This window comes from Tursiops truncatus, chromosome 13, assembly GCF_011762595.2.
Source record: "Tursiops truncatus isolate mTurTru1 chromosome 13, mTurTru1.mat.Y, whole genome shotgun sequence".
Taxonomy (NCBI): domain Eukaryota; kingdom Metazoa; phylum Chordata; class Mammalia; order Artiodactyla; family Delphinidae; genus Tursiops; species Tursiops truncatus.
This window is the reverse complement of record NC_047046.1, coordinates 9,997,725-10,015,414: the sequence shown is the minus strand read 5'-3', so window position 1 is coordinate 10,015,414 and position 17,690 is coordinate 9,997,725. Positions and strand designations below refer to the sequence as shown.

General features: G+C 47.2%; 1 protein-coding gene and 1 pseudogene across 10 annotated transcripts in view; one reads left to right on the top strand and one right to left on the bottom strand.

Moving 5' to 3' along the window:
• CCDC60 (coiled-coil domain containing 60) overlaps window positions 1–17,690 on the top strand; it is a 192,352-nt gene that overhangs the window by 89,742 nt on the left and 84,920 nt on the right. The gene's annotated exons all lie outside the window — the stretch shown is intronic.
• LOC117307611 (heterogeneous nuclear ribonucleoprotein A1-like) lies at window positions 700–1,718 on the bottom strand (annotated as a pseudogene).

Here is a 17,690-nt window from a genome sequence, read left to right as displayed (position 1 = left end):
GTAAGTATATTTCAACAGGCATACATTTCCTCATGGCTCTACTCCAGAAGTGCGTAAGAACAAGAATCATCTTGAAACCCAGTTTTCCAGTCACCTACCCTCCCCTGATCTACCGTATTGACAGGTAGTATATCATGGCTTTTGGAACCAGCCTGAATCCCGGCTCCACCACTGACAGACTGTTTGAATATAGGCAAGCTACCTAATCTCTCTGAATCTCATTGCCCTCCTCTGTAAAATGAGGATGCTAATAAGACTGCGTTGTGACGGGTAGATGAGTTAAGATGCATATGTCTGGCACTTGGATTGCATGTGTTAAACACACATACAAGAAACACAGTATTCCTGGTGGCTGGTGTTTATACCTCATTCCAGCTGCTTGACCATGCCACTGGGATTCTGTCCATTCCTTTTTTTTTTTGAAAAAAGACACGTTTATTCAGCATCGTGATCAGACTATTACATTTAGCAATCAACAGCATGGGCGCAAAAAAAAAAAAACTACATTAAAACCCTTTGTTGGAATGCTTTACACTTTCCACAGAACAGAAACTAAAATAACCTGTTATACACTTAGTCACAAATATAGTGTTTTTTGCCCGTACACATGAGTATTGTCTAAAACATGTCTTCTTTGTAGCAGCCAGGCCCTGCCACCGCTGTGCTTGGCGGAGTTCACAAATCCATTGTAAACTGCAGCTTCCCTGTCACTTCTCTGGCTCTCCTCTCCTGCTAAGCTTTGTTTCCTGGCAGTAATCAAAACCTTCTGCCACTGCCGTAGCTACTGCTGCTGCTGGAACCGCCATAGTCACCTTGGTTTCGGGGTTTGGCAAAGTATTGGTCTCCGCCACCATAGGGGCCAGAACTTCTGGCTCCAAAGTTTCCTCCTTTCATGGGCCCAATATTTGAAGATTGATTGTTGTAACTGCCAAAATCGTTGTAGCTTCCACCACCTCCAAAATGGCTTCCATCGTTACCAAACCCATTATAGCCATTTCCACTGCCACCATAGCCACCGCCACCGCGGCTGCCACCAAAGCCACCTCGGCCGCTGAAGTCTCCTCCACGACCAAAGCTGTCACTCCCACCAAAACCCCCTCCACAACCACCACCAAAGCTTCCAGACCCACTTCGACCCCTTTGGCTGGATGAGGCACTAGCCATCTCTCGCTTAGATAGGGCTTTCCTGACTTCACAGTTGTGGCCATTCACAGTGTGCTATTTCTGAATGACAGTCTTGTCTACGGAGTCATGGTCATCAAAGGTTACGAAAGCAAAGCCTCTCTTTTTTGCCACTGCCTCGATCAGTCACGATTTCAATCACTTCAGTTTTCCCATACTGTTCAAAATAATCTCTTAGGTGATGTTTGTCAGTGTCTTCTTTAATGCCACCGGCAAAAATCTTTTTCACAGTTAAGCGAGCACCAGGTCTTTGAGAATCTTCCCTTGAGACGGCCCTCTGGTTCCACAGCTCTCCCATCCACCTCGTGTGGCCTTGCATTCATGGCCGCGTCCACGTCCTCCACAGTGGCTTATGTGGCAACCCCGAAGCCCCTGGAGTGCCTAGTGTTTGGATCCCTCAACACCACACAGTCTGTGAGCGCTCCCCACTGCTCACAATGGCTCCTCAGACTGTCGTCGGTTGTTTCAAAGTTCAAACCTCCGATGAAGAGCTTCCACAGCTGTTCGGGCTCTTTGGGTGACTCTGACTTAGACATGATGGCAGTGGAGACGGGGGGGAGACGTCAACGATGCTTACTTGGCGGCGTCCATGGGCAGAAGAGCTGTCCATTCTTTAGGAGAGATTTTCTTATCACCTGTGCGGGGACCCAGAGTTTTCTCATTCCTATCTGATTGGAAGGAAAGTCAAATTCTGGAGAGCATACAACTAAGAAGCTTAGGGTGCTGTAGTTTGTCCTTTGCCTTGAGAGACAAAGAGCTAGATAATTTTCAGACATTGTTTTTAAGATTAAATTAGTACACAGAAAGCATTTAGAATATGAGCAGCTGCATCATAAGGACCATCTCTTTTTTAGCATAGAGAGGCTACAAATTTAAGTCACACTTCTTATATTTTTCCAGCTAGCCATAGGAGCCATCACATGGATTTTTCACAGGAAGTCAAGTATCTCCCTCTAGGAGCTTCACCTCCCCCTTGAAATGTCTAATGAATAGCTTTATTGGTTACCTCCCACACCCAGAGATGGAGGGAGAAAATTGGTGCTGTGTCCTCCATTGCCCCTCACTGCCACAACGTGTCGCTGTCGAGAACAGGTCCTCGAAGCTCTTAGAGACCGTACTAGCCGTTCTTCCTGACGTCTCACTGATCCACACCATCATAGCTCTCAAATCCCATAGTGTTTGATTAGGAACCTTCCCCCAGACAATCAGGGCTACCTGCATGTGAGAGGTTACCTTTAGGGGCTCCAAGATGCCTTTTCCCTGATCAATCTGAGGGAAGCCACCCTAGTGTATAACCGTAGAGGTTTTCTGGGCTTTTTCTTGTTGAAAAACGTACAGAGAGATGAGCACAATTTTTTTTTTCCTATTGAGCAGCCCAGATACGTCCCATAAATCATTTCAATAGATGGACAGTAATGTGGAATGAGACATTTTCCCAAAGTCAAACCTCATCACAGCAGAACACTGCCATCTCCCTTGGGATTAGAAGGACCCCTTACAAACTCACTTACCTGGACTTTATCTCCCCAAAGTTTCCCATGAAAATGAGAACAAAGCAAGAATGCTTGCAGAAGCACTTTTCTGCCCTGAACTTCAAGAAAATGCAGGACAGTCAGATCAAACAGGCTGAGAAGTGCTGAGAATGATGTTTCAGCAAGTTCCCTTAGGTTGCATATGAGGCAGACAGACGGAGTTTTGAGGGTCAGGAAATTCTGACTGTTTTGGCGCTGCTCTGTCAGGCCCATGGGTACCATTTAAGGAAAACGCATGTCCTGGCCCTTCAGCACATCTGACTGTGTGTTTAGCTTTAGGAGTCGTTCTGGGTCAGATTAGCTCCAAACAAGAGTTTCCTGGCAGAATGTGTGTGCAAAGTAAAAGAAACCAATTAGAACATTGCTTTGCAAGACAATCTTTAAATCAGAAGAGCTTATTCGGGAATCCATTAAATAAAGCCAAATCCAAACAACTAGTGAAGGCAAGAACCTGGATCTCCATCCCTGCCCTGAAACAGCCCCAAATGCACATTAGCTGAAAAGCACCCTTTAGATCCAGTGAACTTTCTCTGAAGGTCTCCTACTACCCATGCAAGGACGGGGGTGGGGAAAGGAGTGGTGTATGTTCAGAACAGGGCTGCCCCTTTGCACAGTTCCAGGGGCTACCATTTGCAATGTATGTTTCAGGGTGAATGGCACCCCCCAAAAGCTCAGTTTGTAGAATACAGTGTTAATAGTGGGGTTGTACCATTGAACAGCACTTTATTGATAGTTATACAAAGATAAAAATAAGAGCTTCAAGAGCTCTCAGACCCTGGGGCCTGGGAGCGGGGAAGTGTTGGAGAAGGGATCACAGGCCACATTATTGGTAAGAGTGTCTATGGTGTTTTGCAGACTAGATACCGCCTTAAAAAGAGTGTGTTTGGACTCATTTACCTTTTCCCTGCAATACCTCTGTGGTTCTTTGAGTTTACACCCTTAGGAAGTGTTTGGTCTAGAAAAGTGACTAGGAAACGACCAGGTAAAAAGGATATAGAGCTGGGGGAGGGATCCCTGGCAGGGAAGACAACACGATTGCAGCCAGGACGGGACCTGGAAGGTTGGGTGACTGTAGACACCTTTTGCTAAGTTCCTGCTCTGTCTCAGACACTGGGCTAGGGATTGATGTAAGGCCATCTCAAATGTGAGAGGAAGATGAGAGTTTAATCCTGGGATCAGGTAGTAAACAGAACATCTTTCAAACTGAGGCAGCTCAACAGACCCTGGGTAAATGGGGGCCGGGGTTGGGGGTGTGGGCCGACCGTGGTCCTGAACAGAGGTTTTGCATCTTCCGGGATCTCTCTCAATGTCCCATGACAAAGACAAGCTGTGGCAGACGGCCGCCCCACGTCCAGGAGGCCATCAGAAGCTGCCCCTCCTGGCGGCAGGCAAGACCCAAGTTGTGAATTGAGAAGGGAAGCCTTTCACCACACACCGCCCCCAGCAACTGCACCGCGCCTCAGACCCCTGCAGTTTCCCCTCATAGTGACACTTAGCGAAGAAGCTGTTGTGAATTCCTGAGCAGTTCTTGCTCTCCAGCAGGTAACCCCTACCATCAGTCAAGCAGAAGAACACGGGTCAAGAGCTCACAGGCTTGTGGTCTTGTGCTGATTCCATCGTCTGTTGTCTGTTTCAAAATGATAAGCCGGTGGTTCTCTGGAGATTGCCAGTGTGCTCCAGAAAAAGCCTATGTTTCTCTGCTGATGCATGTTTTCTGTCCACACTGACTGGTCCATGAACAATCCTTCCATCCCATTTAGTCATTGAGCACAATAGGTAGTAATGGGCATTGTAGGGTGGGGCTTACATTCTTTAAAAAACAAAACAAATACTCAACCAGTTTATCTCAGAACCGAAAACTGATTGCCGAACTGCCTCCTTTTTTCAGGTGGGGTAAGTTTCTGTGTGTTGATGGATGGCAGGAGAGGGCAGTGGTTAGGAAAACTACTATATATAAAATAGATAAGCTTCAAGGATCTATTTTACAGCGCGGGGAAATATAGCCATTATTTTATAATGACTTTAAGTGGAGTATAATCTATAAAACTACTGAGTCATTATGTTATATACCAGAGACTCATATAAAATTGTAAATCAACTATACTTAAAAAAAAGAAAGAAAAAAAAATGTCGGTGACTCCTAGATTCAGACAGACCAGAGTGGAAGTCCTGGCTTTGCCACCTTCTCATTGTGTGACTTTAGGTAGGTGGCTTCATTTCTGTGAACCTCAGTTTCTCTGCCTTTGAAATTGTAGTACCTGCCTTGCAGGGCTCTCGTAGGGATTAAATGAGATAATACGTGTGAGGCCTTGGGGCCCTGCCTGACACTCAGAAAGTGCTCTGTAGGTGATGGCTATCATTAGGGTAATTTTCACAGCCTAATCCTCCCCAGGGTTTTTGCACTCAAGGATAGTTAGCTTCTTCCACACCCCCTCCAAGTTCTAATTTGCTTCTAATATGATGGGGTAAATAGACAAAAGGCGGGGTGGGGAAGTGAGGGGAGCAGCAAGAGGCACATTACACTCCTTCACAGGCCGACTTGCCAATCTCCCCTTCCCGATGAGGTTCAGAACTCCTCATCGCAGTTGCCTAGAAACCAGAGCTATGGGGGCTTCTGCTCCCTTCCAGAAGTCGCCCTAATTGGGATGCATATGGAACGGTTTGTTGCCACTTGGCGAGTTTTTATTCTTCCTCTTCCAGAAGGGATGCATACATCTCTCACACAAATGCTGACTCACATTAATTAAAGAGTAGCCCTGGGCCAAGGCACCTTTTAACCACAAAGGAACCAGTGGGGGCGGCAGCCTTGCTCAGCGTCCTCTGACAAAATGACCATTTTAGGTTGCTGTCGCTGTGCTTACATTTCAAGATGTTTACAAGGTCTGAGATGGATTTTGGAGGAGGATGGTGTGTGAGAACAAGGGTGTGTGTGTGTGTGTGTGTGTGTGTGTGTGTGTGTGAGAATCGTGAGGTCACAAAAGCTTGCAAAGTCCATGAACTTGTGCCATCAGTCAAAGCACACGTGTGCCTATTGTGTGGCCTGGTATTAAGGGATGGATCTGTGTTCCTCTGAGGGGTTTAAGCACCACTTGTGGTCACTGGGCACAAGGTAGGTCAGAGACCACATTACGAGCTAAAGAAATAACTTTCCCGAGAGGCACATGGGGAACCTGTTTCATTTGATCACTTCTTCCAGAACACCGCTATAGTCTGGTTCCCAGATGGAAAAAAAATAAATTTCAAAGGCATCCCTTTATCTTTGTCCTGTTCGGATGATTCAGCTTCTGCACAGACGGTTCCGTACACCCACTCCACCCAAAGAGAATGCGAACGTGCCACATCAGAGTAGGGTTGCGCCATTGGTACATGCCCCAAAGGAGGTGTGTATTTAATTCAGATTAGAGATGCAAGAATTTCAAATGGTTAGTTATTCAGGCAACAGATATTTTCTGAGGACTCCCCATGTGCTGGTTCTGGGGACGCAGAAAATATTTAGAAATTGTCCCTGCCCTCTGGGAGCTCCGTCTGGTAGTGGGGGTAGGAGGAGGGCGTGCGTGGACAGAAACAAGTCAACCGGCAGTTGAGGGCAGCACATACCAGAGGTGCCTGCTCCGGCACAGGAAAAGCAGAGGCAACTTCCACACAGGGTGGGGTTTATACCTGAGTAAGTTCTAAAAGATGAGCAGAAGTTAGCCAGGTGAAGAAGAAGAAAGGGCATTCCGAGCAGAGGGACAAATGCACGAGATGAGGCAGAGCATGGCTGTGCAGCATGATGGTGTTGCATCAGGGGGGCAAGGAGGAGGCTAAGGGGGTGGGACAGGTCCAGCTCGCGCAGAGCCCTGGAGGCTGTACTGGGAAGCCTGGAGACGATGTGCAACGTTGGAAAGGGTTGGAGAGGAAAAGAGTTCCAAGATAGGGAGGCCAGTGAAGAGGGAACGGCGGGGGAAAGGCAACGGCAGCCTGATTTCAGGGCATGGCATCCAGGATGGAAAACTTTTGTTACTTAGCCCCTCAGAAGCGTAGAGCCCCGAGACAAAGCAGGGTGGAGCCAGGCCAGATGGTGGGGAGCTGCGAGGACAGCGGAGTGGTGCACTCTCCCTAGGATGTGCATCTTCACGTTTCAGAAGCTGACTCTGTTGCCTGGTGGAGGACCAAACCATCAGGGGAGCAGTGCGAAGAGGCAGGAACATTTGAGTCATTACGTTGCCAAGACTTTTGGACTCCAAACCCCCAGCCAAACACGTCATGCCTTTTTCAGTTCCTTGAGTGGTGCCTAAGGTGGCAGAGGGTTTAGCAGAGAGCGCATAGAGATTCACAGAGGTACAGCTGTTTTTGCATCTTAATTTTACTCGTCACCAACTTACCTATGTGTGTACCCAGTTGTGCTTTGTTGTACAGATTGTACTCTGACTTTCTAAAAAATGCTTTCACATCTAGTTCCTCATTTTTCAGCTTTCACAAGTCAGATAAGATAATACTATCTCAAAAAGACAGATGAGGAAGACAGGCTCAGGTCTGGATACGAGTCCAGACTCCACGGCACCCCGTCTGGGTGACCTTGCATAAGTCACTGAACCTCTCTGTACTTCAGTTTCCTCACTGTGAGATGGGGCCGTAAGACTGCTAATTGCTGCCTTGGAGAATTGTTTTAGAAGTTAGAGAGATTAGTAACTTTAAAGCCTTTTCATAATTATTGCCACGTGGTAATTATTGATGTTCTCGTGGTGATGGCAGCCGTGATAGAGGCAGTGGGGTGATGCCTATCCCTAAATCAGTAGGCTAACTATTCTGCCTAAATCACACAGCCAGTTAGTTGTTGGTAGAATTAGAATTAGAACCTGGCTTCCTAACTGACCTTAATGTCCCACTTTCGCCCAAACCCGTCGGCCTCGTGACCATCGCCTGTCCTCAGCCGGTCTCCCAGGCTGGTGTGGGCTCCTTACATTCTTCTTTCCATCTCTTTCTCCTCCTCTTTTACCTCTTTGTCTTCCTTTCCTGCTTTCTTCATTTTCTTTTTTTTTTTTTTTTTTTTGCAGTACGCGGGCCTCTCACTGTTGTGGCCTCTCCCGTTGCGGAGCACAGGCTCTGGACGCGCAGGCTCAGCAGCCATAGCTCACAGGCCCAGCCGCTCCGCGGCATGTGGGATCTTCCTGGACTGGGGCACGAACCCATGTCCCCTGCATCGGCAGGCGGACCCTCAACCACTGCGCCGCCAGGGAAGCCCCTTCATTTTCTTTAGTGAAGGTCTGAGATAGAGGTGAAATAAAGGAAGAACCCAGAAAAGAAAACCACTTAAAATAATTAGAAGGTCTCTGCATGTCAATTTTTATTCAGCAGAGCAGAGGTTAACTCCCTGGCCCTTTAGCTTCATAAATTTCATTACTTGACATGACAACCAAGCGTTGATCCTACCACCACTACGTACAGTGGATTCACAGACCTTTATGAATTACTGTGTCATGCAGTTGACCGAACCCCAAAATAATTGTGGTCTAATTAGACTGTTCTTGCCGCTACCCTCAGAGGAGAGAAACTCCTAAGCTTGACACGTGAGCCAAGTGCCGCTTCCCAGAAGCCTGTGGAGGCTCGGAGCCAAACGGCCGTCCTGTGTGCAAAGCAAGAGAGTTGTTGTAACAGCAGTCATTTATAGCTTCATGGAGATGATGATGATGATGAAAACAGTGGTTGTTACCATTTATTGAAGATCTCCGATGTGCCAGGCATCATGCTAACTGCCTCACATATATGGTTTCAACAATATCCTGGGAGGGTATCAATTTATCCCAATGCTACAGATGAGCAACGTGCATCTCAAAGAGGTAAAAATGACTCACCCAATGTCACAGACATTGAGTGGCAAGGAAGCGATGAGCAGTTAAACCTAGAAGAGACCTTTTCTAAAACCAGCGCATTTTCCTCATGCAACACTTTGGAGTCGGGCTACCCGGGTTTAAATTCCAGCTCCACCAGTTACTAACCTCTGGTCAGACTACTCCTTGACCTCTATGAGCCATGCTTTCCTCGACAGCAAAATGAAGAGCACTTCCTTCATAGGGATGGTGTGTGGATGCGAGGAGAGAGCTGCACATCGAGAGCCTAGCTCAGTGCCGCTCAGGTCATTACTGTGCGCCTCCTGCCACCACCCCAGACAGTACCTGCTTCTCTCCAACTGCAGCCACTCCCCTGGGCCCCCAGCCTTCATTCCTTACAGGCTCAGACCCTCCTGTTGTGTGTTTCCCAGATGTTCAGGCACCCTCAGGGGAGGTGCTCCCAGACCTACCTCTCACAGAACAGTTTCATGCTTGAAAGTTTCCTTGCCTCATTTCCCATGATCCAAAGTAACCTCTCCTAATATCTTTCCCTAGTCCACGGCCAGTGATTTAGCCAAGATGATGGCATTTCAAACGTGATAATCATGACAGTTTAGTCAAGGAAAAAAGAGACAGAGACAGAGACTAAGAGAGATTGTCAGTTGGGGTCTATATTCAGCTGCTTAGCAAACAGTGTCCTGAAATTACCATGACTTAAACAAGGTAAAGGCTTACCTCCCTCACATAAAAGAGGTTTCCCTTCTGGAGGAAGTACCCAGATTCCTTCTATCTTTTAATCCACTATCCTTAGTGTTTGCTTCCACCTGCAAGGTTTCCTCATGCTCACACAATGGCTACTGGCACTGCAGACATTGTAGCTAAGTTCCAGGCAGCAGGAAGGAAGAAGAGGAAAAAGGGACCAAAGGGCATATGCCTCCCAGCTGTGTTAATCTCCTTTATAGAGTTTTCCCAGAAGTCCCTCCCAACGATTTCCTCTTGTACCTCACTGGCTTGTCCTATCTGCCAGGGCAGCTGGAAAATGTGGCTTTGTTTGTTGTTGTTTTGTTTTGTCGACTTTTTATCTAGATATTTGATGTCCAGGATAATGTGGTCTTTACTAAGGAAGCTCAGGAAATGGCACTTTCTGCCATTGGGAGAAAGGGTGAGAGGTAGGGAAGGAAAACCAGTAAATGCTGACTGCCTGCTCTGTATCAGGCACTGTCTTCAAGGAGTCTGCATTCTAGTGGGAGAAGCAGACAAGGAATTAGGCAATTGCTATATAGTGTGGCGAGTGCAGTGACGGGGAGCACATGGACACGGGGAGCTGTGAGGGCACAGAGGAGGCACTTGACCTAGCCTAGAGCTGGAGGGAAGGAGGGAGTAGCAGTATTGAATGGTCAACAGTTGACAGTTTTTCCAAAGCCTTGGAATCAGCAAGTGAAAAGGGGGAGGAAGTGCTACAGGAAGAGGCAGAATCATAGGATTCTGAGGGGTAGAGAGATACAAATGAATGACTGGATGAGTGGGGTATGTTGCAGGAAGGGGGACCCCTCTCCAGGGCCCGAGAGTCGGCTCTTGTCTAACACTTGGAAATGAATCGTCCGAGGAGACACACGTGCTGACAAAGCAAAAGATTTTATTGAGAAGGGGCGCCCGGGCGGAGAGCAGCAGGGTAAGGGATCCCAGGAAGACTGCTCTGCCACGTGGCTCGCAGTCTCGGGTTTTATGGTGATAGGATTAGTTTCTGGGTCAGTCTCTGGCCAATCATTCTGACTCGGGTCCTTCCTGGTGGCGCGCGCATCACTCAGCCAAGATGGATTCCAGCAGGGAGGATTCTGGGAGGTTTGTAGGACATAGGGACTGGCGTCTCCTTTTGACCTTTCCCGAATTCTTCCGGTGGGTGGCGGCTTGTTAGTTCCGGGTTCCTTACCAGGGCCTCCTGTGGTAAAACAACTCACGCAAATGGTTACTATGGTGCCTGGCCAGGGTGGGCGGTTTCAGTCAGTGGTTCCCCTAACAGTTAGAGATAAAGCCCGGATCTTAGAGGGACTTATTGCCATGGTAAAAAGTCTGAACTTCATCCTGAGAGCAGTGGGAAGCCACTGAAGGGTTTGGAACACTCTGATGGGAATGAGTCTGCATTTCAGAAAGAGCCCTGTGACAGCCAGGTGGACAATGGATTGGGAAGGAGAAAGACCAGATAGGAAGCTACTTAGAGTAATAGATGGTTTCTGGCTAGGGTGGTGGCAACAGGAAGTCAGTCTAGTGACATTTAGGAAATAGAGTGGACATCACTTCATTATGAATTAATGAATATGAAGGGGATGAAGGGGACAAAAGCAATCTCTCCATTTTACAGGTGAAATGAATTGTATTTTGCCACTAAGGTCACTTCTGGATAGCAAAGGAAGACTGGCCTGTGGCCAAAGAAAGACTCTAGGCCGTGCCTTCTTCCGACTCAGACAGCGTCTGCTAGGTGCAGGTGCGCTGTTTGCCCAGACCTCAGAAATGCCACATGAATTTTGCAAAGGAGCCAGAGAGAATAAAACTGAAGCAGATAAAGCGACTTCTCCCTTGCGAGTCAGTTTTGCTGTGTCTTTATCACAGTCTCAGTAGCATCTCTCTTCCATCTGATTAAAAGGAACCCTTGAACTGGGCCTCGTCTTTGGGCTGAGTCATTCAGACAGGAGAGAAATCCATCTGAAACTTTTGATCTGAGAGGTGAAATCCTGACTTGGCGAATCTCCCATTGTTAGGCATTACAATTAGCAAATAACCCAGGGAGAGTAAAGAGATGTTCAGATGTGATTTAATAAGAATATAGTTGCAGTAAGCACTCCGAAGATGTTTGCAGTCAATTGGCTGTACACACGATATGCTACCAGAGCAATCTTTTGTGTATGCAGTTGACCTTTATCTCTGGCAATCTTGTCCTATAAAGACGAGTGAAATCCTCCATTGCAAATCATTGGCCCTCAGGCAATGGCTTTAATTTGCATGCTGACAAAGATATTAACTTGGGGTGGGGGTGGGGTGTTGGTAACGCAACATGTCCTTTTGTCTGAGAGGTAGTTCAGAATCTGTGTCGTGCCTGCAGTTGACTGAAGTTCAATTACTGTAATAAATGTATTCCAAATTCCATCTCAATTGCATTTGCATTTTAATGAATGATTCTCACCTTCTTGTCCATTTGGCAGCCAGGCAGATTTATTAAGTTATTGTATAAACAGGGCATTCTAATGCGGGAACTTAAATGCAAAATATTTGCTTGGTGCGTTTGCGCTAGGGCTGGGTTATTAATTTGCCTGTAGGGGTTGCCTGAAAATTCAAGAATTTCAGGATAGTGTTTCAGATCCATCCCTCCGTTCCATCGCGTTTGCCCTCTCCTCCTCTGAAATCGATATGTCTGGGTGAGCTGACAAAGCAAGACGTGAGCCAGCCAGATGAAATGGGTTCTCCAAGCCTTCAGCCTCCACAATCTGGGAAGAAACTGTTTTATTTGCCATTATTGGAAAACAGTAAAATTTGTTAAGTGAAAATTTCCCATGTAGGCAATTCCCTTCTGCGAGAGCAGGACATCCCTGAAATCGGATATTGCCAGGAGTGTTTGTTCATTTTAATGTCATGCTTCCTCCCCCATGGAAGCTCTCCTGGCTTTATAGTCCCATATTTCTTGCGGGCAGAGACAGAAAATGTGAGTGAAAACCAGCTGGACGCAGAGCAATACTACCATTAAAAGTTGTGTTTTTTTGTTTTTAAGTACATCTGGGCTGTTGATTTTTAACAAAGTGATTTGCGGTGGTTAATCCCATGCCCCCCATAATAGAAAGGTGGAACGTGAATTTCTTTCGCTGCCTGTCAACTCTCCAGTACTCGCAGCTTCCTGCAAGGCCCCTGTGAAGAGCTGGGGCTGTCTGTTTTTTTCCATGTTTCCTCTGGGGCCCTGGGGATGGAGCTGCTGATTCAGGTAATGGGAGACTCATGACAAGCAGAGTGCCCTCAGAGAGTGAGAATGGCTGCTACAGCTGTGCTTGAAGAACTTTCTGAGATGAATTGACTGCTAGTGTGTGTCAAAGTTTTATTTCTAACTTGTAGGAAGGGAATTGGGCTTCTAATAAAGCCAGTTCGAAGATTTCTTTCTGGAAAGAGTATCTTTTAACAGAAGGGAGAGGACAGCTAGACCAGTGCAACTCAAACTTATATGTGTATATGAGTCATCTAGGGGTCCTGTTAAAATGCAGATCCTCATTCAGGAGGTGTGAGGGGGGCCCAAGATTCTGCATTTCTAACAAGCTCCTGTATGTTGCTAATGCTGCTGGTCCAGGGACCACACTTAGAGTAACAAACAGCTGGATAGCATCACTCAAGAGTAGGATGACTAGTAAAGATTAACAGCCTTGTTACAAGTCTGGCAGGCCAGATGTGGGGGTAAATCTAACACCCCAAGAAGGACTCTCAGTCTCATCAGAGAATATCAGAAAATTGCTAGATACTTCTCTGAAGGGGCTGTTAATTACCTTTATGTTCCAGGTTCTGTTCCAGATCATCTTTTCTCAGGTCTGAGGCAATTTCTTTCCTAATGCCATATTTTATATCGAATAGGCACATTTTTTCCCACATTTTAACATCTCTGAACTGGAGATGCAGTGTACAATCATGTCTTAATCGAACTGGCATGGATTTTTCCTTCGTTGTAGTTCATAAAATAATGTCACCTCTTATAACAAATGATGTATTGGTCAGCGATTTTCACCATAATGCTGTGTAACAAACTATCCTAAAACTCAGTGACTTTCAATAAGTATTTCTTCCTTGCTCATGTGTCTGTGGGATAACTGGGGTTTGGCTGATTTAGGTTGAGATTAGCTGGGTTCAGGTCTGTTCCATGCCTTTCTTATTCTTCTGGGTTCAGCGAAATAGTGGGGTTTTTTTCTTGTCATGGACCCAACTGAGCAAGCTTATTTCAAGCTTCTTTTCAGGTCGTATCTACTAACACCCCATTGGCCAAAGAAGTCATATGGTGAAGTCCAAAGTCAGGATGCTGGGAGAACATTCCCCGCCTGAATGTAGGGGATGGGGGAGGGAGTGAGTATTTGCTGAATGATGACCTGATCTGCCACAGGAGGTGACTTGGATTGGGTAAAACATGCTCTAAAGGAGGAAAGTGTAAGCCACCAGCTTCTCTTCTGTGGGCCTAGAGGTGAACTCTGCACAATAAGAACAGCCCAGAGATGCATAGACTCGAAGCTCTAAAGCTTCCTTCTGAGTATTCTTGTGTTTGCAGCATGCAGATGGAGAGAGAAATTCTGGAATCATCCCTGCTGGCTCCCAACCCTTGCTTTGCTACTTCCCAGCTACTATGACCCTCATCGTTTACTTAACCTCTTCCCTCTATTTTCTCAACTGCAGATCACACCACCCTCTCAGCACTGTTAAGCGAGTTGACAGTAATAATTGTAGCGCCCAATCATTGAGTCCTAGGTACTAGGCACTACACTAAACTCTCTACACCCACTGTCATTTAATCCTCCCAACAGCCCTTTGAGGCAAGAATCACTTTTTTCCTCGTTTGGAGATGAAGAGGCTGTGGTTTAGAGAGGTTTAAGACCTGCCTAAGGGAGTGGCAAAGTAGAGACCCCATCCAAGAGGCTGGCCCCTCCGAGGCTTACCACTGCGTACACTGGCCCTCAGGTCTGAAGGTGCTTGGGAGTGAAACCTGCCCCTTCGGTGTGGCTCAGCTCAGCCCCACTGAGACTATTCCTATTGCCATATTGCGAATGTTTCATTCATCAGCTCACACAGGCTGATGAATGTACAGAGAACACATGTCCCTTAAATGTGAAAACCTACCCGCATGCATTGGTTAAGAGGAAGTGGCTTTGGGTAGAGGAAACTTTCCATTTTATAATCCGCTTCTTCCTCCGTTTGCCTGGCGCAGTTAATTATTTGACTCCCCATCGTTCCTCTTGCCACGTTAGCCGTGGGAGTTTTACATCACGGAAAGCAGTGAACAGGAGGCCCCGGGTGAGTGGATTTAAAGATGAAGACTGCTCTTCCCTGCAAATAGCTCCCTTCAGGCGAATAGCCTGGTAATCAACAATAATGATGAAGAAAATGGAGGGAACATACAGGGAATTAAATGGGGGTTTGCTAAAATACTAGGCGTTTTTAAATGGGCCTCTGCAGTAACAGGGGAGCACTTCACGGTGCACGGAGCGAACACTCCGCAGCCTGAAGTTCCCAGAATAGGCTGGTGGGTCTGACCTGAGGGCCCAGACAACCCCTGCCCACCCCCCCCCACACCACCACCTCTGTTCATCTCTCAGCCAGGTCTTTCCAGAAGATCTAACCGCTAGGAGTCCAGCTGCCTTGGTTGAAAGGGGCTGCAGTTCTACCAGAAAACTTGCTAGATTCCTCAAATTACCAACACCAACTCCCCGATGCTTTTCTGTGAGTCAATCAGTAAGACAAGCATTCATCGCTACCCGCATCTAGAGGTTTGTTGCAGACTTCGCTTTTCACAGTGTCGTCCCTATACAGGTCCTTGAAAGAAATCTCTTCTTCTTCCACCAGGAATGGCTAGGCATCACCTGAACAGCTGTTTCAAAATCTCATGGTCATGAGGAATCACATGAGGGATTGTGTTTCCCTCCTTGTGCTGGCCGCTAGGATGCTGAGGGCCAAATCTGGGCACTAGCTCATGTATCGTGGGTTTCGATACTTGTCTTACCTGATACTGTTTTCTTATTTTTTCATGTCTCCTGCCCTTCTCACTTTTAAAATTTTCTGCTCGTAATCCTTTTTGGCATAAGGGCATAAAGAAGTCAAATAAATCTCTTAACAACCTCTTAATTTCTACTCTTATAGAAATAAGATAACTTAGAGGCAGAGGTGAAGACTGTGAATTCTTTGAGGATGTGTTTGCCTTTGTAGTGCCAGTGCTTGAACAGAACCGGACACATCATAACTGCCTAGAACAGGATCTGACACAAAATAGGTGTCCAGCTCAGGGCCTGGGACATAATATTCAGGTCCCTTTTATTTACTGTGGCGTGACCTTCAGCCTGTCACTTATTATAAAATTAATTTTTTTTTTTGCGGTACGCGGGCCTCTCACTGCTGTGGCCTCTCCCGTTGCAGAGCACAGGCTCCGGACGCGCAGGCTCAGCGGCCATGGCTCACGGGCCCAGCCGCTCCGCGGTATGTGGGATCTTCCCGGACCGGGGCACGAACCCGCGTCCCCTGCATCGGCAGGCGGACTCTCAACCACTGCGCCACCAGGGAAGCCCTAAAATTAATTTAATAAGGATTTCGTTAACCCTTGCAGTCAAAGCAAATAAAGAGTTGGGCTGTTGCATGAGTGTAGGCTTAGATATTTGATCATGCTGTAACAGTTTACTAGGGCTGCTGGAACAAAGTACTACAACCTGGGTAGCTTAAACAACAGAAATTTATTGTCTCACAGTTCCAGAGGCTAGAAGTCCAAGATCAAGGTATCAGAAGGGTTGCTTCCTTCTCGCGTCTGAGAGGGAAAATCTGTTCCATGCCTCTCTCCTAGCTTCTGCTGATTTGTGGGCAATCTTCGGCATTCCTTGGCCTGCAGAAGCATTGCCCTGATCTCTGCCTTCATTTTCACATGGTTTTCTCTCTGCCTATGTGTCTGTGCCCAAGTTTCCTCTTTTTATATGGACACCAGTCATATTGGCATAGGGACCCACCCTCCTCCAGTATGACCGAATCTTAACTAATGACATCTGTGGTGACCCTATTTCCAAATAAGGTCACATTCTGAGGTACTGGGGGTTGAGACTTCACCCTATGAATTGGGCTGCGGGGTGGTACACAATTCAGTCCATAACACCTGCATTTCAGGATCTAGTTGGTTACAGTTTCTGCAGGGAAAGACAAAGGCTTTTGTTCAGTTACACAGTGAAATCAGAGCGCAAAGCCCACCATACTGCCTGGGTCTGCTCCAGGTCCCTGGAACCCCTCCCCCTGTTGTGCGCAGTTATCACTCATGAGACTTCTCAGTGCCGGTCCCACCCACTGCCTCTGAAGACCACGGTCAGTTCTGGGACCTGAGGGGCCTTGCTGACAGCCTTCTACTCCATGAGAGAATCTGGGCAACAGGTAAAGGCGAGCCCCTAACACCGGGCCAGTCAATGACAAGCCACCCAAGTTAGCCAAGGACACCTGGTGGCCTATAGAATCTCCAAGTCGAGGACAGGGATTTCCAGGACAAGCTGGTGAGACTTCCCAGTGGAAGCATCCTGACCTCCTACAAACCAGCGGACTCTGTAGTCCGACCCCACGGGGGAATCCACCACCTGGGTTCAGACCCCAGATCTGCTTCTTTCCAGCTTTTCTGACCTCACCTTTCTGGGCCTGTTTCCTCATCTGCAGATGGAAATGATAACAACAGTGCCCACAAGGTCGAGCTGTTGTGAGGATAAATAAGTGAACTCACACACCCAGAAGTGAGGGACTCGCGGGAGGGCAGACACAGAACTGTTGAGCTACAGGGCTAAGTTCTGCCACAGATGTGAAACCACAACATGGCCTCGTTCACTGAAAAAGCCTCTTATCCAGATGATTTGCTGCATCTCAGGAGCACCCTGGATATGCTTGAGAAGTCTCACTGAGGTCCGATGGCAGAGAGGGACCTCTCCAATTGCTGGGGTTCGGCTTGAGGATGTTAGTTGGAGTTATTAGAGATGAGCGTCTTAATGAAAGTGGTAACATCTATTGCTTCCTAGAGTAGCACCCAGTCTGGGACACAGCAGTGCTTTTCCTCCTTCTCCCCTCCCCTCCCCTCCCTCCCCCTCCCCTCCCCTCCCCTCCCCCCTCCCTCCCTCCCTCCCTTCCTTCCTTCCTTTTTCAGAGCAGATCCTTTCTGTGAAACAAAAGTCTTAGATAGAAGACCAGTATCTAAATCAGACAAATATAATCTTTCAGGAGCACAAACTGTACTATGTGATGTCACATAACATTTTATTCAATGAAAGCGAAACTTTTCTGGATGAAAAGTTGTACTTGCCCAGGGCCTTTGCACATGCTGTTCCCTTCCCCCAGGCATCTGCATGGTTTACTCCATCACCTCATTTATGTCTTTCCTCAAATGTCACCTTCTCAGCCAGGCCCTCGCTGACCATCAATTTAAAATGGC